General features: G+C 46.6%; 1 protein-coding gene across 1 annotated transcript in view; it reads left to right on the top strand.

Annotated features, from left to right (window-relative positions):
* The window catches only part of ZC3H3 (zinc finger CCCH-type containing 3), a 207,230-nt gene that overhangs the window by 99,911 nt on the left and 82,430 nt on the right, over positions 1-24,889 (top strand). The window lies entirely within an intron of this gene.

Below are 24,889 nucleotides of genomic sequence, written 5' to 3'. Positions count from 1 at the left end.
GTTTGGAAGATCTCCAGAAAAGGAGGCTTCACACCCTCTCTGGGCAGCCTGTTTCAGGGCTCTGCCACCCTCAAAGTTAAGAAGTTTTTCCTCATGTTGAGATGGAATTTCCCATGTTCCAGTTTGTGCCCATTGCCCCTTGTCCTGTCACTGGGCAACACTGGGAAGAATCTGGCCCCATCCTCTTGATACCCACCCTTTAGATATTGCTCAACATCGATGAGATCCCCTCTCAGTCTTCTCCTCTCCAGGCTGAAGACCCCCAGGTCTCTCAACCTTTCCTCAGCAGAAACATGCTCCAGACCCTCATCATCTTCATAGCTTCCACTGGACTCTCTCCAGTAGTTCCCTGTCCATCTGAAACTGGGGAGCCCAGAACTGGACCCAGTGCTCTAGATATGGCCTCACCAGGACAGAGCAGAGAGGGAGGATGACCTTGAGGTCATCCTTGAGGACCACCAATGCTCCAGAGGCTGGGATCTGGCTGGGAGGGTTTCTTGGCAGAACCTCCACGAAAAATAGGATGGGAAGCACTTCAGCCAGCAGTTGAGAGCTGCTGCCCACCGGGGAAGCTGGGCTTTGGGCTGCTGGGAGACTTTTTGCCTGCGTTTGTGAAACTCTCGGCTCCTATTTTCTTTTTTTTTTTTTTTTTTTTTTTTGCTTTTTTTTTTTTTTTCTGTTTGCGATGCTGAAGCAAGGCTTCCTCCGGCAGGTTTTTTAAAATTTTATTTTATGAGAACAGTCGGTTATGACTCCCCAAGTGCCGTAAAAGTTAATGTGATAGTCGCTCTGCGCCTGTGCTCATTTTTATAATTTTTTATTTTATGAAACAGGACAGGGAGCTTAGTGACTTATTACTATTCATTTCGTTTCAATGCAGTAAATATTGATTCAGTTGGGGGTTTTCAATTTAAACCACTCGGCGATTATATAAAATATTACTAGCCTCTGAAATTATGCTTACCGATCCCTTCGGCTGCTCATTAACGAAGGAGTGCAATTTTTAGATCCCTTTGCTTTCATCATTCTAATAAATGGGCTAAGCTCCCTTTTCGCGCGGAAGGTGCTGTAGACTCAGCTAGCAGGAGCTTGACAGCCTCGATACAGCTCTTAATTTGGAGCTGGTTTCAAAGGATTTTCTATTTTTTTTTATTTTTTTAAGGAAGGTGCTGTAGACTCAGCTAGCAGGGGCTTGACAGCCTCGATACAGCTCTTAATTTGGAGCCAGTTTCAAAGGATTTTCTATTTTTTTTTTTAATTTTTTTTTTGGTATTTTGAGACATGTAGGTCTCTCTCTCTCTGATTCTTCAGCCGTGACGGAGCTGGGGAATGACAACCGGGGAAAACGGAGCTGGTTCAAAGAGAGGTGTCCTGGCCTTTTCCCACTGTTGGGTCCTCGGGTATTGCCTGAACTCAAAGGACCTGCTTATGTGTGTCATGAGGAACCAAAAAAGAGATGTGGAAAGAGAGAGAGGGTGAACAAAGCTTGACCGGTCTCATTAGTAAAGGTCAAAGGGTCTCGTTAGCTGTGGAGAAGCTGGTTGCTTGGGGCCTCCTACAAATGATGGGTGTTCTCATGGCAAAGCTCTACGTGGAGCCAGCTCAGACAACTCACAAAGTGTTGCTTCAACATTACATAGACGTCTTGAAGCATATCCTTGTAGGGAAGGGGTTAAATAAGCCTTTGGAAAGTTTCTTAGATGCCATCGGGAGCATCTGGTTGCGAGCTGGTGGTAGTTGGACTCCGGGCTGGAGATGTTATCCATCCCTAGATGAGCCTGTTTGATTTTGGCAGGAGCCTTCCCTTCCCATTCTTGGACTTTTCCATCCCCACAGTGTCCTTTTGAGCCCTTTTGGAGTGTGAGCTTCTTGCCGTGCTCCTCCTGGCATTTCAGGTTCATGAGACCATGATGTCCATATGCCACTTGCAAAATCAGGGCAAGCTTCTTCTCCAGCTCGTCTATCCTGAGGTCGTGGAGAGTGGGGCAAGGGTGGATGAAGATGTCCCAATGGGATTTGAAAGAAAGCAGGAAATTCAGGTCTAGGGGAGCATCACATGCTCCAGTTGAGCATTGGAGCAGTGGAACAGTTGGGAACTGTTGGAACATGGAACATGTTCCATGGAACAGTTGAGCATTATCAGATTTTGGGGTTAAGCAACGGGGCAGGAAAGATAAAAAATGTTAATGGGTGGGGAAGATCTTGTTGCAAAGTGCCTTCAAGACAAGAAGAGGCTCAGGTTGGCCTCAAGTTCTCGGCTCCTTTTAAATGCAACAAGAATACGTGATGGCTAGGAGAAGACTCGGAAATCATCTGGTGTAGCAAGAGCTGCATTAATTGGATCAATGCTAATGTGTGATTTAAAATATGTTGTCAATGGAGCGGAGTATTTGGCCGAGAACCCGGCGTGATGGGTGAGTTACGATGTTGGATCTCATGGGGCAGAGACAGTTCTTCACGTTGCGCAAGCGCTTAACCCTTGGGTGGATTTCCCCAAAAAGAAGTGACGATGGGGCCAAAAAGAACCTGGATGAGACTGAAAATGGGAAAAGAAAGAACTAAAACTCGGCTGCTGCGCACGCTGCCGTGTAGCCAACTTAGATAATTAAACACTGGTTTAAATACCGCTTTTAGGCCAGTTTTAAGGGTGGTAGTAAACTACCTTTAGCAATAATCAATAGATTTTTAGACTCCTTGCATATTTTAAACCTGCCAGCCCAATCTCCTGGAGTATGTAATAGCTAATCTTACCCATTTGTTGCAGTAGGATCGGGACGGTTGCAGTGAAGGTGACCGCGAATGCCTTTGTGCGAGTGGGTTTTTGTCTGTTAAATTCAAAGAATTTATCCTTTTTTATGCAAACCCTGAGAGTAATGTACTCATCGGGTTGTGGGGTTACCTACTGCTGAAGATGAATGCTTATTATTTTAATACTTTAATTGAAAAGGGGTTTCTGAAGTCCGGCTTGAAGTGTTCTTTGCCGATATTTAAGGTCTTCATTTCTGTGTGACGACGGGATGATCGGGTGGCATCGCAGCCCGTGGCAGGCACTGGGAGTTTTGGAGCAAGGCAGAGCTTCTGCTGGAGACCATCAGAAATTGAGAACCAGCTTCCCCAGCTCCCCTCGAAGTCCCCTCTGTGGACTTCAACTACTTTAGGATTTTTAATTGCTTTGTAAAATCATCGAATCATCAAATGATATGGGTCGGAAAGGACCTTTAAAGGCCATCGAGTCCAACTCCCCCTGCCCTGGGCAGGGACATCTTTTACCACATCAGGTTGCTCAAAGCCCCGTCCAACCTGGCTTTGAACCCCTCCAAGGATGGGGCAGCCACAGCTTCTCTGGGCAACCTGGGCCAGGCTCTCACCACCCTCACAGCAAAGTTCTTCCCCAGATCTCATCTCAATCTCCCCTCTTTCAGTGTTAAACTGTTCCCTCTCATCCTGTGGCTCCCCTCCCCAGTCAAGAGTCCCTCCCCATCTCTTCTGGAGCCCCTTGAGGGACTGGAAGGGGCTCTAAGGTCTCCCTGGAGTCTTCTCTTCTCCAGGCTGACCCCCCCAACTCTCCCACCCTGTCCTCCCAGCAGAGGGGCTCCAGCCCTCCCAGCATCTCCATGACCTCCTCTGGTCCCTCTCCAACAGCTCCATGTCCTTCTGATGTTGGTGGCCCCAGAGCAGAGCAGAGGGGCAGAATCTCACCCCCCCTGGGGATGCAGCCCAGCCCAGTCCGTTTGCGTTCTACTGGTTTGGTTTATCTTCTCCACCAAGGAACCAATTTGGGCTTCCCAAAGAGAAGTAGGAAGCGGGAGATTGTCCTTTAATACCGCCAAGCCGGGCGGTCTCTCTCATTTGTGCCACCCAGGAACACGATCCTTTTATTGCGATGGAGACTTGCGAAGTCATTTGTCCTCGTTGATTGAGTATTTATGATGGGAGCCCTGGATGGTGTTTCCCTTAGATTGAATTTCAGCAGCTGGCAAGAATTGCTCCTGTCCTCCCTGTAGGTCCCTTTTCGCCTGTCAGGACACATAACAACGTCTCACCTGTTTATTCTTCTCCTTTGATTTAATTCCAGGTTTAAGGTACAGCCCAAATGTGGGCATCGGTGGAATTTCTGTACTTCTCCATAGGTTTATATTGGCTTTCTCCTCCCTTTTTTATTTTTTAATTATTTTTTTTGGTAGCGCCTGCTCAATATTCAAGGAACATAAAAGCCTTCACCACTTATCATGAGCTGTTATCACAACAACTCTTCACAATTATTAATAATAGCGCTTAGTTTCATGGATGGCTTTTCATTATAGCTCTCGAGGCAAATAATAGATGCAGGGAAGTATTGCTAATGGTCGAGTCGCAGGCTGGGAAGCAGCTGAGCTGTCATTGCCTCTTTGTGAAAGCAGGAGCAACAGGTTTTGAGCCATTTCGATGGTTCCTGGTGGTCGCCTACCGAAGGGGAACCTCTTGGAGGTGTTCCTCTGCTCCGTGCTGTGTTCTCCTTGCAGACTGTGGCTGCTGAAGATGCTGATGAAGATGCTCTAGGATCTGCAACAGGCATTTTGGTACCCTCTTTGCATGAGGAGCTGTGTTTGGGGGAAGAACAGGGTAGATCTGAGCAGGTGATGATAGTTCCTGGTCCAGCCAAGCTCTGGGCAGGTGATGTAGACCAGCCAGTCCCACCAAGGTTCTTGGGAGCCCTAGAACCTCCCAAGCCTTTGGAGCGTGAGTTTTCCTCCTTAGAGATAGTAAAAAAAACCCATCTAGACACAGTCCTGGGCTACCAGCTCTGGGTGGCCCTGCTTGAGCAGGAACTTTGAGCAGTTGACCTCCAGATGCTCCTTCCAACCTCAACTATTCTGTGGTTCTGTGATCTCTCCTCAAGACCTGCTGTTGCTGGTCGTGGAAAATCATCTCTTGGGGCACCAGGACATCCAGAGGTATTTGAGATTTCACATCAAAAATTAGCCCTGGGAGGGTGGTTGGACTGAACTGTGACAAGCATGAGATGGTTTGATCTTGCGTGAACCCTGGAAGACCTGGTGGGTCAGAGAGCTCCAGCTCCCACGTTTGCTTTGCAGAATAGAAGTTTCCAAACCCACCCTGGAATTTTCTGCCCCGTGATCCTTTCTACTCCCTGTTTTTCACTGCTGGGTGCTGGTTGTCCCAAGCTTGAGTCCAGAAAGTAGCAGGCACCCAAGGTTTGGGGTGATGACCACCATGCTGCTAGGAAAGGCGACTTCTTTATTTTCTTCTGCAAGTTACTGGTGGTTTTTTTTATTTTCCTGGATTGTTTTGGGGGTTGTTTTTATTTTCTCTTTTCCCAGCTCAGCAAGGTTCAGCGGTTTGGCCTTGCGCACCGCGAGGCGTTAAGAAACACCCGCTTTTAATTTGCTGTTAGATATCTGTTAAGATTGCATCCACTTCCCCAGTCAGCACTTAATTGGCAAGTCGCTTGATTTAACAGCGTGGGAGCCGGCACCGGAAAAATGGCTTGAATAAATCACTGCCTGACGCCAGAAAATAGATATAATCTCAACATTAACTACATTAATAGTAGCAGGAGCCGAATTAAGAAAGCCATAAAGTATAGGCAGGAGAGTATAAATTATAGCCATCTTGCTGTCGTCTTCTCCAGGCTCTGCTTTGCTTCCTCCCCCGGACCCTCACCCAGGCGGTCGTGCTGATGTTGGCTTTCGGTGGGGACAAGTCGTGGTTGTCTCCGTGAGGGACAAGGAGAAGAGCAATGTCCCCCAGCCCATGCCTTTCCCAATTCGGGTCACCTCTTTGGGGACACCACTAGACTTGGCCTGTTGAGTTTTAGGGGCTTCATATTGATTTTGAAAGGATCCAGAATGGGAGGTAATTGCTCTGCTGATGCGATTGTGTATTTCATTTCTTCCCTCCTTGGCCCTGGCCATGGCCATGTGGTCCTTTATGGTCCTCTGACCACAGATGTTTTTAAGATGATTAATTTGGGCTGGGCAAGGGGAGGCAAAACACTTTCTAATTATGTGGACGGAAATCTTCATTAGGGCACCCGCTTCATGCTTCTGCACATGATGAAGTGGTCTTTCTACCATGTCCTGAGGAACCCATGGCAGATCCCTCAGCTCTTTGCTTTTGGGTGTCCGTGCTGTTTTTCTCAGGCTGTTTTGGGGAAAGCTGTGCCATCATCTCCCATCTGTGAAAAGAAGGGAAAGCAGCTTAATTAAGCACCAAGAGGACTTGTTTTCCCTGATGCTGTTGCTGCTGGAGAAGTTGGCCTTCACAACTTCTTCAGAAAAGCCTGGTGAGACCCAAGGAAGGTGTCCCTCCAGCTTTTGCGTGTTGTGGGGTGTGAGAAGACATCTCGGCTCTTCCAGCTTTTGCTTTTTCCCTTTGTGCTGGGGTCAGTGCTTCATGAAGTTGAAAGTACATCTTTTTGGTTGTTCTTTTTTCATTTCAATCAAGTGTTAGGTCCACCCTTGGTTTGAAAGATGACGGTTTCAGGTTTTGCTGCAAACGTAGCCACGGTGTTTGGAGTCCTGGGACGGGGGTGGTGGCCAAGCATCCTTACAAGGAACAAAACCTGGGTGGGAAAATGAGTTTGAGGTACTGAAATGTGAGTTTGTGCCTTAGAGCATCGTTAAATCCTTTTTTATCCACCTTTTCACGGAGCGGGGTGTTATCAAGAGGGAGATGATGACGCCATGGCAATGAGTTACATCCCTCCTTAACACGTCAGTGTCAGTGCCGTGAGCTGGACCCTGGTTTTGGATTTATTTAGGAAGTTTTCTTCATTTCTTTTTTTAATTCTGGAGCCGTGACTTGCTCTGGGTCTGGTGCCAGCAGAGGGAGACAGCTCTGTACGAGTCCTGTGTGGGGAAGGCTGAAAGCTAATTTAGTTTTAATGAGAGAGCAACAGGGATTTTTTTACACGTTGAACACACTTCGCTTTGCAGCCCCGACAGGCTGAAATGGGGGGGATTGGTGGGTTTTATACCTCAGAGCCATCAAAATCCTATATAAAAATGACCTTATTAGAGATGTCTCTCATCCTCCATCAGGAACCGATGTATGTTCACAGCCCGTATTTCCCAACAAATGCCCCAAGGATTTTGCACATCATTTTGCACATCACTTTGCTTCAAAAGGGACCCTCCTTTTCCTAATTTCACTGCACGGTCCCCGATTGAGGGCATCTCTGGGCTGTTTGGAAACAAGCAGATGATGCTCTTGCTGCTGGGGCTTCATCTAGAAGCCATGAATGAGGGATGGCTTCAGCAGACGATCATCCAAACACCTGCCCTGCCTCTGTGTCCAATGTAGGTCCTTTTTTTTCCTGAGTACCTGATAAATTGGTCTGAGAAACACACAGAAACAATGCGGTTGTCTCGGCACCTATGGAGTTGTCACCGCGCTGAGATTTAACGTGTTGACAGCTCGGTGTGGATGAGGTTCCCCAGGAGGCTGGTAGATGACCGGCGTGGCTAAAATGTGCCACTTGGCTGTGGTTTTTCTTCTGTAGGAGGTCTCTTTTAAGCTCTCGAACCAGCAGAGCCATCTCCGAGTTAGTGGAAATCCTCGGAAACTTCTCTGAGCCCAACGGTGAGGTTTGCTCGGGATGATGCCATCAAGCAGTTGATTTTAGAGGCCAGATCCTGAGTCCAAGCGTGTGATTTAGGAAGGACATGGATCTGTTGGAATGAGTCCAGTGGAGGGCCATGAAGGTGATCAGAGGGCTGGAGCAGGAAGACCAGGCTGAGTGAGTTGGGGATGTTCAGTCTGGAGAAGAGAAGGCTCCGGGGAGACCTTCAAGCCCCTTCCAGTCCCTCAAGGGGCTCCAGGAGAAATGGGGAGGGACTCTTGATGAGGGAGGGGAGCCACAGGACGAGGGAGAAGGGTTTGACCCTGAAAGAGGGGAGATTGAGATGAGATCCGAGGAAGAAATTCTTTTCTGTGAGGGTGGTGAGAGCCTGGCCCAGGTTGGCCAGAGAAGCTGTGGCTGCCCCATCCCTGGAGGGGTTCAAGGCCAGGTTGGAGGGGTCTTGGAGCAATCTGGTCTGGTGGGAGGTGTCCCTGCCCATGGCAGTGGGGTTGGAACTTGGTGGTCTTTAAGATCCCTTCCAACCCAAACCATTCTATGAACAGAGGGGCAGAATACCCCCCCTCACCCTGCTGGCCACGCCGCTGGGGACACAGCCCAGGATGCAGGGGACTTTTCTGGGCTACCAGTGCACGTTGCCAGCCATTGGCCAGCTTTTCATCCATCAACACCCCAAGGTTCTTCTCTGCAGGGCTCCCACGACCTTCTCAACTTCTTAATTTCCAGCCTTTTTGGTTGGGTTGCAACCTGCTTTACAAAGTCCCTATAGCTCCCCTTGAAATGGATTTTTAAAAGCGTCATCTTACGGCGAATTTTTCCCTTCCATCTTGTTGTTTATTAGGCTCTTAAAGGGAAAGCTTGTAATGCATCCATTGATCGAAATACCAATTGAATAGATGTGAGCACATAAAATAGTCCCGACCCTTTAATAATGGAGCAATATCATTTGTAATGTAGGCAATGCAATTAGTATTGCTAACCAATACACTGCCCCTTGATGGCTGCCTTTGAATCATTTTTATACATTACAATATATACCGAGTCCAGGAGACTTCCTTTAAGTGTCTGCCCGGTGAGTATCTTATATACTGACGCTCTCAGAAGTGTCAGACCTTTTTTTCCTTTCACTTGGAAGTAGATCTAAATTCTTTATAGGCATGGATTTATAAAATATACATGTAATATATATATATATATATATAAGTGTATATACTTATCCAGGCGGACGCAACACTTGTATTAATGTATTTACTGCTTGGATCGTTTGATTACGAGGAAGCCAAGAGTTCATGCGAAGGAATTAGAAGCTGACAACGTTGCTCTGCTTGTTTTGTGGGTCAGCTTGTGAAAAATGGCCCAAAAAAGCCACAATTTGGGGTATAAAGATGGATATCGAACGACCGCCTGCTTTAAATTTAGAGAAATAAGCCTGCGGTAGGAACGTGAGTGTGTTATTTGTTCCTTAGAATAATATAAAAGCAACAAAACCAACTCTTTAAGGACAAATAACATCAGAAGAAGCATTTATGCGCTATTTTTCTATACTTTGGTAGGTAAATTAAATTTAATTTGAAATCTTTCATTGCCATGGGTAGGTATCTATCCCTAATAAAAGCCCCGATGGCCGTGGGCACGTGGCTTTCCGGAGCCGGCCAGGAGCCGTGTTTTCTCAGCGGATAATTCCCTTTAGCTCAGCCCCGCTGAACTTCTTTAACCTCTTCCACGCTGAGTCAGAGCCTGACGCAGGCTTTTCCACGACCAAGATATTAGTTTGCTTTAATTAAAATATCTCAGCTGTTTCTCCTCTTCTCAGTACTATTACTATTTCCTGCGTGACTAAAAAAAGAACGTTTAAAAAGGAGCTGTCTCTGGAAAAAAAGCGATCGTGCCAGGTATTTTTGGAAAGTGGGAAGGAGGGAAAGCCTTGAGTGGGATTTGGTTGATGATTTTGGAAAATATTCAAAGTTGAGAGTTGGGGGTTTTTTTTGAGTTTGAAGGCGATGCAGGTGGCTCCGGCGGCTTTTGAAGCAGCCCTTGCAGGTACGGACGCAGCATCGAAACGGTTTCGAAGCTCAGCCTTGTGGGTTGAGCCTGTTGTTTAGGATTTCCCAAAATCCTCTTAAGCTTTGCACGGTGGATGTGACTCCATCGTCAATCTACTCGGCAATGGGAAATGTAGGAAACACCGGTGTATGGAAATCATAGAATCATAGAATCATTGAGGTTGGAAGAGACCCTTGGGATCATCGAGTCCAACCATCTCCCCTACTCTACATAGTCCTCCCCTACACCATGTCCCTCAGCACTGCATCTAAACGGCCCTTAAACACAGCCAGGGATGGGGACTCCACTCCCTCCCTGGGCAGCCTATTCCAACGCCCGACCACTCTTTCAGTGAAAAATTCCTTCCTAATGTTCAGTCTAAACCTCCCCTGTTGGAGCTTGAAGCCGTTCCCTCTCGTTCTATTGTTAATTACCTGTGAGAAGAGACCAGCACCAACCTCTCTACAGTGTCCTTTCAAGTAGTTGTAGAGAGTGATGAGGTCTCCCCTCAGCCTCCTCTTCCTCACACTAAACAGCCCCAGCTCCTTCAGCCGCTCCTCATACGATTTGTCTTCCAGGCCCTTCACTAGTTTCGTTGCCCTCCTCTGCACTCGCTCCAGCACCTCCAGATCTCTCTTGGATTGAGGTGCCCAAAACTGGACACAATACTCGAGGTGTGGCCTCACCAGTGCCGAGTACAGGGGCATAATCACCTCCACTTCTGCTTGACCACCAGTGCAGACCACTTCTGCTGGTCACACTATTTTTGATACAAGCCAGGATGCCGTTGGCTTTCTTGCCCCCCTGGGCACACACCGGCTCATATTCAGCCGTTTGGCAACTCGAACCCCCAGGTCTCTTTCCTCCAGGCAGCTCCAGCCACACTTCCCCCAGCCTGTAGCGCTGCAGGGGGTGTGTTGATCTGAGCAGTGATGGTGCACGATGCTCTCTACGGATCTGCGTGCTACAAAAAGGAAGGTGTGATTTTGCCACACTTGGAGCACGTCTGAACATCTCCAGTACCTTTTACTACTCTCCAATATGAGCAGGTGAAGGACTATCACTTCTCTGCTGGGATGGCAGAACGTCTATGACCTCTTCTCGCTTTCCTTCTCATTTTTGGGGGCTCTGTAGCCCATCACTGAGGGTAGCAGGATGCTGCTTCCGAGGGATTAAGCCTTAATGTCCCATCCCACGTGGATATGGGACCTGAAGCTGCCCCAAACAGTGTGACCATCAGCGTGGACTCCTGGCTGGAACACGACTTAGGCGTTAAAGCTGGTAACACCTGCCCGTCTCGGATGCTGAAAGAGATCCATTTCAGCTAATCAGAATTAAACCTTAATGAACTTTGTCCAATCGTCTGAGCTCATGGGGGTAAAAGGAATCTAATTAATGGGACAATGGTCCCCGGTCTTCCTGGTATAATTACTGATCTGCTGCAGCATTAGAGCGGCGGGTTGGAAAGCTGTGTATTAGAGGTTGTCAGCATTTCCATTCTCAATCTGAGCTTAAGCGGTTTAACGGGACGCTGTCATGGGTTTTAGGCTGAAAGTTGACCTACCTTGAAAACAGCTTCATCTGGGCAATCACATCTTCTAAAACGATTCTTTTGTCTTTTCTTCCGGGCTAACATAGCAGTGGAGACGTTTTTAAGTCGAAAGTTCACTGGAGAACTTGAGTAACTTTGAAATGTTTCAGAAGATCCTTCTGTGGTTCTCTGTGGGTGGGATTTGGACTCCTTGCTGGAGGGAAGCCAAGCACGGTGGTTTGGAGTTGGGCTGTCAGATGAACTGGGAGTGAGGAGAGCTGCTTTAGGCTGGGGTTGGTCAGAAGATGGACTTTGGAAAGATGGGGAGGAGGTATCTAACCACCTGGAAGCTCTGAAGAAGAGCCATGCAAGAGCCAAAGCATGAGGAACTGAGACAGCCAGGGGGACGTAGGATGAAGGAGGAACTGAAGCTATGGATTATTTCGGCAGCATTTCAGAAATGGTGAAGAAAGGGGGAGGAATGAAATGGGAGACAGTAGCCAGAAGAGCAGGAGACTTCAGAAAAAACCTGAACACAAGAGTCCACTGAGCCACTGGAGTAGACACAGTCTTGGCCAGAAGCACTGTGTAGAAATCCCTATGAAACTAAAGTCCTGATAAATTGTCTCAATGCCATCATCTTGGCCGAGACCCTCTGGTCATGAGGTAGGAAAACAAACCGAGCTGTTGTTGACCACGGGAGAAGGTTGTGAAGACAGAAAGTAAGAGGCCGGTGGAATGGCAACCACCCTTTTAGGAAAGCGAGAGCCACAAGAAGATGAGTGATTGAGACCGCAGCAGCTGTTTGCTTTCAGGAATGATGATGAAACATTAATTACAGGCAGAAGCAGCATCCTGCTGAGAGGAATATTGTCCTACTGGCAGCTCAGCAAAGATGCATTTAGCTGGTGGAGCCGGGCACCTTTGCACGGGTGAGGCTGATGTGGTGGGCCTGTGGAACTCTTCTCAGTGCCCAGCAACATGACAATGGACAATGGACACAAGCTGGAACATGGAAAATTCCTTCTCAACATGAGGAAAAGCTTCTTTACTTTGAGGGTGGCAGAGCCCTGGAATGGGCTGCCCAGAGAGGTGGTGGAGTCTCCATCTCTGGAGATCTTCCAAACCCCACCTGGATGAGCTCCTGTCCAACCTGCTCTGGGTCACCCTGCTTTGGGAGGAGGTTTAGACTGGATGGTCTCCAGAGGTCCCTTCTAACCCCCACCATTCTGTGATTCTGGGGAAAGTGCAGAAGGAAAATCCATACTGGAGCTGGTCACGGGTCTAGAAGATTTATGGCAAGAAATGAGACGGGTGGCATAATATATCTCCCAGGGTATGGATAATCTAGAGGGACAGCCAGCATGTTGGGGTGGCCTTGGCTGCTTTCTGGTGTTTTGGGGCTCTCATAAATCATAAGACTTATAGGAGAGGTCCAAAGTAATTTTAAAAGACTGTTTAATTTGGATGTGTGCCTGCATTCCTGTAGTGCCGGCGGATGGAGATCCCCGACCTTTGGGGCGATGATCTTAGCAGGGACGCATCCTCCAGCCAAAAAGCCCTCAGGGAAGAGGTGGACATTCCTCTCTCCCTTCTCCCTGTCCTTGCCATGGGGATGGGAAGAGCAACAGCACTTGGTAAATCTGCTGATGCAGCACCACGTGTGGTGGTAAAAGTGATCCTGGAGTGGAAACACTTGTGTTTGCCCAACACGGATGGAAATTGCCCTTGTGCTAAAGCCAGGACAACCCCAGTGCACCAGGAAAATCTTATTTATCCTTGATTTAACAACAGGGGCTTCAATGCATCCAGTAATAGTTATGATCTCAAATTAGTTCTGTGCTTTATCAGCTGATGGCTTTTCTTTTGTTGTTCTGTCATCAGCATCTGGTTACTCAATTCGTGTTACATTAGAAAAGGAGGTGAAAATTAAACTTGGGGTTGGAACTAGATGATCTTTAGTCTCCCTTCCAACCTAAACCATCCTGTGATTCTATAAACTCATGGCATTAGTAAAACTTTGAAATATAACAGGATAACTCTGTTGTTATCTCCAGGTAATGAAACGCTCAGTAAGTATCGGTCTACAATAATCCTCTTCAACTGTACCAGGGAGTTCTGGAGTCAGGAAACTACCAGAAAAGAGCAATGTTTCCTCCATGGATCGGCTCTGAGCCGCTCCACTTCTGTTGGGTCAGTGGCCAGGTGATGTCATAGAATGATAGAATGGTTCAGGTTGGAAGGTGCCTCAAAGACCGTACAGTTCCAACCTCCTGCCCTGGGCAGGGACACCTCCCACCAGACCAGGTTGCTCCAAGCCCCCTCCAACCTGGCCTTGAACCCCTCCAGGGATGGGGCAGCCACAGCTTCTCTGGGCAACCTGGGCCAGGCTCTCACCACCCTCACAGCAAAGAAGTTCTTCCCCAGATCTCATCTCAATCTCCCCTCTTTCAGTGTCAAACCCTTCCCCCTCGTCCTATGGCTCCCCTCCCTGACCAGGAGTCCCTCCCAGGCTCTCCTGAAGCCCCTTGAGGGACTGGAAGGGGCTCCAAGGTCTCCCTGGAGCCTTCTCTTCTCCAGGCTGAACCCCCCCAACTCTCTCAGCCTGTCCTCCCAGCAGAGGGACTCCAGCCCTCCCAGCATCTCCGTAGCCTCCTCTGGCCCAGCCCCAACAGCTCCATGTCCTTCTGATGTTGGTAGCCCCAGAGCTGGAGGCAACACTGGGAAGGGGTCTCCCCAGAGCGGAGCAGAGGGGCAGAATCCCCCCCCTCGCCCTCTGGCCATGTTGCTGGGGATGCAGCCCAGGATGCAGGGGGCTTGCTGGGTTGCAGGTGGACATTGGTGGCTCGTGGCCGTCCCCCGGCTTGGGCTTCTGGTTGGGCCTCCCCAGAGCGGAGCAGAGGGGCAGAATCCCCCCCCTCGCCCTGCTGGGGATGCAGCCCAGGATGCAGGGGGCTTGCTGGGTTGCAGGTGGACATTGGTGGCTCGTGGCCATCCCTCGGCTTGGGCTCCTGGTTGGGGTCCTCAGGAAAAGGAAGACATGAGCTGGCTCCTGGCTTGCGTATGAACCATGTGTAGCTCAAACAATATCTTCTTCTTCAGGCTTAATTAAGCCTTTTTACAGGCCTAATGCTCTTGGTTTTAATCCCCAGCTTGGAGCAGGATTTATGACACTAAGGACGTTTCTGCCTCTGCCTCTTCTTCCAAGCTGTGTGGGTGGTGAGGAAAGACTAACGTGGCTTTTGTGTGGAGCAAAAACGTGACATATTTAAAACCATGATCAAAATTGGGGTGTTGTAGCCCAGGTGGAACCGGTGCTGGGGTGTTTTGGGGGTCTACGTAGAAAGAACGTGGGTTGGCTGCCTGTCAGGGTCCATCTCTGTCCCCACATCAGCTGTGGGTTGAGCTGATGGGCTTGGCTGTGCACCAGCATCTCGGTGTCCACCATAGGGTGACTTGGAAAGTTGGCAATGATAGTGGGGTGAAAAGCTTGAAGCCTGTGGAGTTCTGTCAGATCTCACCTGTCAAAACCCAAAGATGTGGCTTATGGAGACCTTCTGCATCTTGGACACAAGGGCTCTGCTGGATCTCATCCCTTTCCTGGTTCTTCAGCTTCAAAGGAGGGAAATGGTCCAGAGAAAAGGATGAGAAGAACTGGAGGAAAGCAGGGCAGAGGTTGATCTAGAAACAGGTCAGGAAACTCAGAGAATTTCTGCTGGTTCTCCCCTTCTCTCAGCTGGTACCAGCCACCAGCAAAGGCTTCCTTGGTTCACACCATCATCATCTCTACCTTATTTTTATACCTTCATACCATCCTATTTTCATTTTTGCATCTTTCCAAGCGTAATTATTTGAGGAGAGAACTTCTCCAGCCTCTGCGAGGACTGGGAAGAGGTGTCATCCCTATGGGATGTGGCCTTTGGGAGAAACCACACAAAAAAATAAAAATACCCTCGACAACCCTGCATTGCAGATATAATCAAATGTTTCTTCCACAACACGTGGCCGTAAAAGTGACTGCGATGGTTTTGATTGCTGGATGAAGTAATGGCTTGAACTGTGAAGAAGAAATCCATTTAGGTAGCTCTGATAATAGCGTTGGCAACAGCCCGCGGGAGGAGCCGAAAGCTTTTAAATAGATGGAGAAAATATTAAACGTTTCAAAGGCAGTTTGTATTGTTTGCCGACGTTCCTGGTGGCTTTGCTGGGGGTGCTACGGCTTCTACGGTGATGAACGTGGCACGTGGAAGGATGCTTGGGGCCAGGGAAGGAGAAGACCTTGTGTCACCGTGGCCGAGTCTTGCCAAAAATGGCCCAAACCACCCATCACGGTGGCTTGTCATCTGCTCCTCCACCGTGTCACCATCGTACATCAGCGCCATCCACCAAGAGAGCGATCCCATCCCCGTTATTTCAACCCTTTGCAACGTTGCGGCTCGCTCTGATTTAATTGGAGAGGTTAATTAGGATTTAAATCCACAAGATGGAAACCTTTGATTTCAATCATCAGGTCTAGTCTTGTTCCCCGTCTTTATTCATCTGCTGTTTTTTCTGGAGGAATCTTTATTCTCCTTGGTTGATAACCATTAGAATATACTGGCAACTATTTTTCTTTCTCAAGTCAGGAGGATTTATGAGGTGGGTACATCTTTATTTAGGCAATTAGGGAGCTTAATAGGTACTCATTGAGGTTCATAATTTTTCCCAGGTTTTGAAAATGGAAAATGAGATCTGGGCTGGATTATTATTTTTTTTTTCTTGAGATTAACATTAAGCTGCATGTGAATGGAAATTCAGCTTCAATTGAACCAAATTAAAATAGTTTTTTAAAGTGTTTGTTTCATAATTGGAACTAATTATTGAAAGTAGGGAATTGTTTATGGATAAATTAACAGGTTATTGCTGGTCACCGTGTATGTAAAAATGATGGATGCCCTGTATTTTATTGGAAGAAGACATGTGCTTTTCTAGTTTTCCATTTCTGATCATTTTATAACCTCGAATATCACGGAATTATTTCAATAATCCAAATCAAGTTCTTTAAGTAAATTACATCTTAAAGTAGAAAGTGTTTATTTGAGATTTGACCTTTTGGTTTTTAAGAAGGAAGCAATAACGGTGGTACAAATTACACAAATCAAACATTTTAATGGAATTACTTGGGTTTTTTCCTGTGGATCTGGGGTCCTCGAGCAGCTGGTGAGTGGAGATGGAGACGTTATGGGAGACTGGAGTGGCTTCCAAGGGGAACTGGTGCAGGAGCTCGGAAGGTTGCTGGTGGGTTGGAGGATGACTTTTAAGCCTAAATCTTGTGTTTTGTTCTGCTGTGTGCTACGGAACAAGGATATTGTCATTTATTTTCTCCCAAATCAGGTGTTTGCATTGCACCTGGAAGGCTCGGGGTAGACTTTTGAAAATGGAAAATGAGATCTGGGCTGGATTATTATTTTTTTTTTCTTGAGATTAACATTAAGCTGCATGTGAATGGAAATTCAGCTTCAATTGAACCAAATTAAAATAGTTTTTTTAAGTGTTTGTTTCATAATTGGAACTAATTATTGAAAGTAGAGAATTGTTTACGGATAAATTAACAGGTTATTGCTGGTCACCGTGTATGTAAAAATGATGGATGCCCTGTATTTTATTGGAAGAAGACCTGTGCTTTTCTATTTTTCCATTTCTGATCACTTTATAACCTCGAATATCACAGAATTATTTCAATAATCCAAATCAAGTTCTTTAAGTAAATTACATCTTAAAGTAGAAAGTGTTTATTTGAGATTTGACCTTTTGGTTTTTAAGAAGGAAGCAATAACGGTGGTACAAATTACACAAATCAAACATTTTAATGGAATTACTTGGGTTTTTTCCTGTGGATCTGGGGTCCTCGAGCAACTGGTGAGTGGGGATGGAGACGTTATGGGAGACTGGAGTGGCTTCCAAGGAGAACTGGTGCAGGAGCTCGGAGGGTTGTTGGTGGGTTGGAGGATGACTTTTAAGCCTAAATCTTGTGTTTTGTTCTGTTGTGTGCTACGGAACGAGGATATTGTCATTTATTTTCTCCCAAATCAGGTGTTTGCGTTCCACCTGGGAGGCTCGGGGTAGATCAGATCCCTCCAGCCTCACTGCTCCCTGGTGCTGTCCGTAACTGTTGCTCCGGTTACGATCCTCTCTTTCCTCAGGAATCAAATGCCAGCATGTAAATGTGATTTCTTACTATGTAAGGATTACTAAAAAAAAAAATAAAATAAGCTAAGCCTAAAGAAGATATCCAGTAGTAAAAAAGAAAACCTTCCTTCAAGAGCCACTTGTATTGCCCTCAGCGCCAAGAAATCCTCTCCAGTTCAGCTGGCTGAAACGCCGTTGGGATGCTCCTGCTCTGCTCTTGGGTTGGGCTTTCATTTATATCCATCTGATACTCTAATATTTCAAATAAGTGTGCGTTTTTGCAGGTTCATGTGGGTTTTTTGGATGAGATGGCCTCGTGTGTTGAGCACGAGGGTTACAATCTGAGCATCTCCTATGGCTCTTCCTGCGTGCTGGGATGAGTTGTCCTTGTTGCAAACCCTCACTTTCCATGTTGGTCTGGAAATCTCCCTTCTTTTTTTTTTGCTTTTTTTGCTGTATTTAAGAGAGGAAAATATTTCATTAGAATCACCTGTTGGCGCCTGGCTGAAGTATCAGTGGGTTTCTTCCATTTTGAGCTGCTTTGCTGTGTTTGGAGGCAAGGAAGGTGTGTTGAGCTTGGCATCAACTGACTGTTGACTCCACGTTGTCTTGCTGAGCCCTTTTCCTCCTCTTGGTCCAGTGTTTGCTTGGGGTTTCCAAGTCTCTTAGAAGAAACATTTCCATTTCCCAAGTGATGTGAGGTCCATCTAGCAGAAAAAGGCTGGAGGAAGGACCCAGAATTTCCACTTTCCAAGCGACGTGAAGTCGGTCAAGCAGAAAAGACTGGAGGAAAGACACAGCAATGGGTGTTTGACCATGGGAAGGAGAAGAAGAAACATCAGACTTGGTCAACACGGTGGAAAGACAACCCTCAACCTTGTGTAGTCAAGGTTATGGCGATAAATTCTGTAGCATTGTCACTTCTATTCGGAGTAAATTGGCTGGCCGCTTTCGGGCTGAAGGGAAGATAATTTGCTGTAGTATTTCAAATGGATTAGAAATGGATTTGAAGGGAAAGTTCATGCCTCCCATTACAAAGGCTAGAAAGAAGACTATCTTAAGGCACTGTTCACACTCTGGCCTTCATTATCCACGCTTAATACCTTTCCTATTTTCCAGCGTTAATGAAATTTCCTGCTGGAGCGGGCCTTCTCAAATGGATTAGAAATGGATTTGAAGGGAAAGTTCATGCCTCCCATTACAAAGGCTAGAAAGAAGACTATCTTAAGGCACTGTTCACACTCTGGCCTTCATTATCCACGCTTAATACCTTTCCTATTTTCCAGCGTTAATGAAATTTCCTGCCGGAGCGGGCCTTCTGGACGGCCGGGAGGACTCTTTAGATCCGTGGGTTTGTGCGGCAAAAAGGGAATTACAAGCCCCCTCGTGTCAAGGGGCCGGCGTATTCTTCAGGTCCTTGGCCTGGCTATTATCTCATTAATTTTATCCTCTTTTCTCAATACAGTTCATTTCCAAAGGCCGTCCTTTCCATTAGGGTAACAATTGGAGGGAGAGCTGTGACACCGCCACCGATGAAAAGCCACGGGCCGTTCGGCGCGGCTCCTTGCCCTCCGTTACAGCCCGTCCTTCCCCTCCCTGGTGGCTTTTTTTCCAGGGCCACCAGGTCGGATTTCACTAATAGGGAGGGGGACACACACACACACTGGGGGTTGCGTTGGGGCTACACAACCTCTTGGTAACCACAACTTGGCTTAAGAGGAAAACTGAGATTTCCTGCTGGTGAATTAAGGTTTCCCCCCTTGAGCTGTTCTGTGTGGGCTGAGAGTCTGCTGTGATTTTTGGGTATAAATCATATTTTACCTTCAATTTTAAATCTCTTAGTGCTCCTATAATATACATACATATACTAAATATTCTAATTAATATAATATGGGGTTGCGTTGGGGCTACACAACCTCTTGGTAACCACAACTTGGCTTAAGAGGAAAACTGAGATTTCCTGCCGGTGAATTAAAGTTTCCCCCCTTGAGCTGTTCTGTGTGGGCTGAGAGTCTGCTGTGATTTTTGGGTATAAATCATATTTTACCTTCAATTTTAAATCTCTTAGTGCTCCTATAATATACATACATATATTAAATATTCTAATTACTATAATATATAAAAAAATATAATAAATATTTTTTACTCTGAGGGTGGTGAGACACTGGAACAGGTTGCCCAGGGAAGTTGTGGCTGCCCCATCCCTGGAGGGGTTCAAGGCCAGGCTGGATGGGGTTTGAGCAACCTGCTCTAGTGGGAGGTGTCCCTGCCCATGGCAGGGGGGTTGGAACTGGATAATCTTTGAGGTCCCTTCCAACCCAAACCATTCTATGATTCTATGATTCTATTCTAATAAATAATACTCTAGAAATAACAGACATGGCCAAAGCTGCACCAGTTGGGTGCATTCAACTGCTGGAATCCCCTGTGAAGCATCACCAGCATTTCCAGGGGGGTGGCACCTCCTTTCTCATTGCGTTTCCATCGGGAATTCCCCGTTATGGCATGAACATCCATGGGCTGGGCATCCCACTTCAGTCTGGTGGCAATTGGGGCTTTGGCAGATGTTCTACAGAAACTTTTCTTGGAGGTCACCTAGATGGTCGTTTTCCTACCTCAAAAATACAACAGCTACAAACCAGAGGAGGTTCAACCCTGGTCCCTTCACGGGGTGTGATGCTTTTTTTGGCTGCTCTCTACCCAAATCCTTGACAAATCCCAGCGGGAACATCCCTAACGGGAGATAACGGTCCCTCATATTTGGGGTCTTTGAGGTCCCTTCCAACCCAAACCATTCTATGATTCTATGATTCTATTCTAATAAATAATACTCTAGAAATAACAGACATGGCCAAAGCTGCACCAGTTGGGTGCATTCAACTGCTGGAATCCCCTGTGAAGCATCACCAGCATTTCCAGGGGGGTGGCACCTCCTTTCTCATTGCGTTTCCATCGGGAATTCCCCGTTATGGCATGAACATCCATGGGCTGGGCATCCCACTTCAGTCTGGTGGCAATTGGGGCTTTGGCAGATGTTCTACAGAAATTCTATGATTCTATGATTCTATTCTAATAAATAATACTCTATAAATAACAGACATGGCCAAAGCTGCACCAGTTGGGTGCATTCAACTGCTGGAATCCCCTGTGAAGCATCACCAGCATTTCCAGGGAGGTGGCACCTCCTTTCCCATTGTGTTTCCATCGGGAATTCCCCATTATGGTGTGAACATCCATGGACTGAGCATCCCACTTCAGTCTGGTGGCACCTGGGGCTTTGGCAGATGTTCTACAGAAGCTTTTCTTGGAGGTCACCTAGATGGTCGTTTTCCTACCTCAAAAATACAACAGCTACAAACCAGAGGAGGTTCAACCCTGGTCCCTTCATGGGGTATGATGCTTTTTGGCTGCTCTCTACCCAAATCCTTGACAAATCCCAGAGGGAACATCCCTAACGGGAGATAACGGTCCCTCATATTTGGGGTTTGACCATCCCTAAAGGCCTGGTGGAGAGGAGAGCGTCCCTCTGCTCACCTGGCTGCTCCTCTCCTCTTCCCCTGACTTGATTCTTTTTAATATCGCTTTCTAAAAGTCTAAAAAAAAAATGTTTTATAATCTGCAGCTGTTGCTGTTTGCTCAGCAGCTGCTACCTGCTCGCTCTCCGCTCGCGTACCGAGGGGTCAGATGCCACCGGGTAATAACTCTTGATAAATGGTGACTTCGGAACGAGGAGCTCCCGGAGTCTGCGACCACTTGAGAGGGTTGAGCAAATGCAGCAAAGCCAGAAAATAAATATCTGAAGGATTTTTTGGGGGTGGGGAGGGGATTCAACCAGCTTCTTAAACCGGTGCTGTGAGTGACCACCGTGCGCGACGCGGGTTTGGTTGGATTTTATTGATATTACAGCCATAAAAGGGTTTTTTTCCCCTATATTTTTTATTTTGTGCTCCACCCCGGTGTTTTTCCCAACGATTTTCTAAGATATTGTTTGAGGCAGAAAATCCCTGCGCTGAGTGATGCTCTGGGATGTCTCCCTGTGCCCGGGGAAGCGGGGAGGATTTGGGGTGTGGGAAGCCCAGGTTGGTTGGAGATAGGGAAGGAGAACCAAAATCCATGGAAAAGCTTCTTGTTCAGAGCGTGCTGTTGAGTTTTTAGGGTTGGGATGTCTCAAGATATGAGATATTATTTCATACGTATTATTTAGTACATATTTGTATATGTATATGTCTATGGTAATATTATATATTATTGATTCTATAAAAATTTATAGTCTATACACTGAAATATATATTATCTATCAATAATATCTATATATAGATATTATTGATAGATATTGATAGATATTATATACAGAGAGAGGGACAGATATCTATATAGATATACGTATATATCTATATAGATATTTCCAGCTCTGTATCCTTATATCTATATATTTATATCCTATATCTATAGCAATATCTCTGTATTCCTATACCTGTGTAGATATCTCTATCTGTCTAGCTATACATATTATCTATAGTTAATATATATTTACATATATATATGTATTGAATATATCTCTATAGAGAAATAGATATTAAATATATAATATATATGTATATCTATCTAATCTCTATATAGATATAGAGACTAGGTATATTTTACATAGCTTGATACAGAACTTCTATAAGAAATATGTCTTTATAAACCTATATATCTATATTTCTATTATATATTAGATTATGTATCTATAGATATCTTTATATATAGCTCTATATATCTATATTATATATCTATAATTCAATATATATTCAATATATATAGTCAGTAATATCTGCAGGAGATGTATGTAGATAGATGGGGAGAGATAAAAAAAAGATAAATAATATCCAGGGTTTCTATCTCTATCAGTTATCTCTAAATATTATTGAATATATATATTGAATATAAATATTGAGTATATCTCTAGATAATATTGAATATATATAATAAAATATGCCTGTTCAGTGTATGTGTTCAATAATATCTAGACATAATTGATAGATAGGTAACAATATATAGATTTTTACATATAAGTATCTATATGTTATCTATCATCTATAGATAATATATTTCAATATAGGTATTCAGAATACTTTCAATAACATGTATATGTTTGTATAGATATATCTGAGCCACAGAATGGTTTGGGTTGGAAGGGACCTTTAAAGACTATTGAGTCCAAGCCCGACACCTCCCACCAGACCAGGTTGCTCCAAGCCCCCTCCAACCTGGCCTTGAACCCCTCCAGGGATGGAGCAGCCACAGCTTCTCTGGCCAACCTGGGCCAGGCTCTCACCACCCTCACACCAAAGAAGTTCTTCCCCACATCTCATCTCAATCTCCCCTCTTTCAGTGTCAAACCCTTCCCCCTCGTCCTATGGCTCCTCTTCTTGATCAAGAGTCCCTCCTCAGCTTTCCTGGAGCTCCTTGAGTGACTGGAAGGGACTCTAAGGTCTCCCTGGAGCCTTCTCTTCTCCAGGCTGAACCCCCCCAACTCTCTCAGCCTGTCGTCCCAGCAGAGGGGCTCTAGCCCTCCCAGCATCTCCGTGGCCTCCTCTGGACCCTCTCCAGCAGCTCCATGTCCTTCTGATGTTGGTGGCCCCAGAGCTGGAGGCAGCACTGCATGGGGGATCTCCCCAGAGCGGAGCAGAGCAGAGGGGCAGAATCCACCCCTTTGACTTTGATATCATTTTTATCACCTGTATTAAGCCACCGTTACAGCAATGAGACCTTTCTCCAGGTCCTCCAGCCAACTCTGGTGGCAACCTTGGGCTTGCATGGGTTTGCTGGGAGCTGCTGGGTGGCCGTGGTGTCCCTCCTGCCATAAATACCTTCAAACAGTGATGCCACCGCTACAGCTTTTTGCTATTTTTTTAAAAAATTAAGACTTTTTTTGCTCCTCTCCGGGGCAAATTCATGAGGACCAAGCTCTTGGGGAAACGGGGACAACTTCTTTGTGCCTTCCCCATCCTTAAAAATCCAGGCAGCGGTTCCTCCCGGCTCGGTAGCCAGTGGCAACAGCCCGATGAAATGAATAGGCTGTCACACTAAGCGCTAAGAAATGTAACTATTACATTTTACAATTCTCTTTTTCTTTTGCAGCACATGTTCATTTAAAGGTAATGCTCTCCGGGGTTTGCATTCTGCTGATAGGATAGCGGGGTCTTAATTTACAGATATTCTCCCGTAATGCGCGGTTTATATACGTTCCGCTAATAGCATTATGAGCATAGTTTGGACTAATACAAAATTAGAGCTCTAATTTGCATAAACAAATTACTGTTTGGATTAGCGCTAAATGGGGAAAAGGCGCCTGATATTTGAGGAGATTTGCTTTGGCTGCGACGGCTCTGTTTGTATAACGGCGTGTGGAGGGAAATGAGCTGCGTGGCTCCGCCGCGGGTTGGGTGGGAGGTGGGATGGAGCAGGAGATGAAGGGTCATGAACCAGAGAGGGGGCGTTTTGGGGGGCAGATGAACCCCTCTGGGACATTTTAGTGGTAAATTGGCAGTGTTTTAGTGGTAAATTGGCATTGCTAGATTAAAGTTTAGACTTAGAATCATAGAATCGTCTCGGTTGGAAGGGATCTTTCAGATCATGGAGTCCAACCATCAACCCAACACTGACAAACCTACCACTAACCCATGTCCCTCAGCACCACGTCTGCCTGGCTTTTAAATTCCTCCAGGGATGGTGACTCCACCATTTCCCTGGGCAACCTCTTCCAAGGCTTGATAACCCTTTAGGTGAAGAAATTTTCCCCAGTACCCATCCTGGACCTCCCCTGGTGCAACTTAGGGCTGTTTCTTCTTGTCCCATTGCCCGTTCCTTACGAGAAGAAGCCAACCCCCCCTGGCTACACCCTCCTTTCAGGGAGTTGTAGAGAGCAAGAAGGTCTCCCCTCAGCCTCATTTTCTCCAGGCTGAACACCCCCAGTTCCCTCAGCCGCTCCTCATACGTCTTGTGCTCCAGACTTGATGATTTCAAAGGTCTCTTCCAACCAAAATAATTCAATGGCTCTGTATTTGTCCCTGGGTTCTCACTTCAGAGCTTACTGATAGTATGGGGTTTGCCTGGCAATTTCTTTTTGGTAGCTCAGGGGCTGCAGGGGTGGCTTCTGTGAGACAATGCCAGATGGTTCTCCCATGTCCAACAGAGCCAGTGCCAGCTGGCTCCAAGACGGACCTGACACTGGCCAAAGCTGAGCCCATCACTGGTCGCGCTTCTATCTCAGGGGCTGCAGGGGTGGCTTCTGTGAGATAATGCCAGATGGTTCTCCCATGTCCAACAAACCAGTGCCATCTGGCTCCAGGAGAGACATGACACTGGTCAGAGCTGAGCCCATCACTGACGATGGTAGCGCTTCTGCGATAACAGAGAATCATAGAATTATGGAATGGTTTGGGTTGGAAGGGACCTTAAAGATCATCCAGTCCCACCCCCTGCCCTGGGCAGGAACACCTCCCACCAGAGCAGGTTGCTCCAAGCCCCCTCCAACCTGGCCTTGAACCCCTCCAGGGATGGGGCAGCCACAGCTTCTCTGG

This window comes from Calidris pugnax, unplaced genomic scaffold (genome assembly GCF_001431845.1).
Source record: "Calidris pugnax isolate Ruff unplaced genomic scaffold, ASM143184v1 scaffold41, whole genome shotgun sequence".
Classification (NCBI taxonomy): Eukaryota; Metazoa; Chordata; class Aves; order Charadriiformes; family Scolopacidae; genus Calidris; species Calidris pugnax.
The sequence above is the reverse complement of the archived record's forward strand: the minus strand, read 5'-3'. Positions and strand labels throughout refer to the sequence as shown.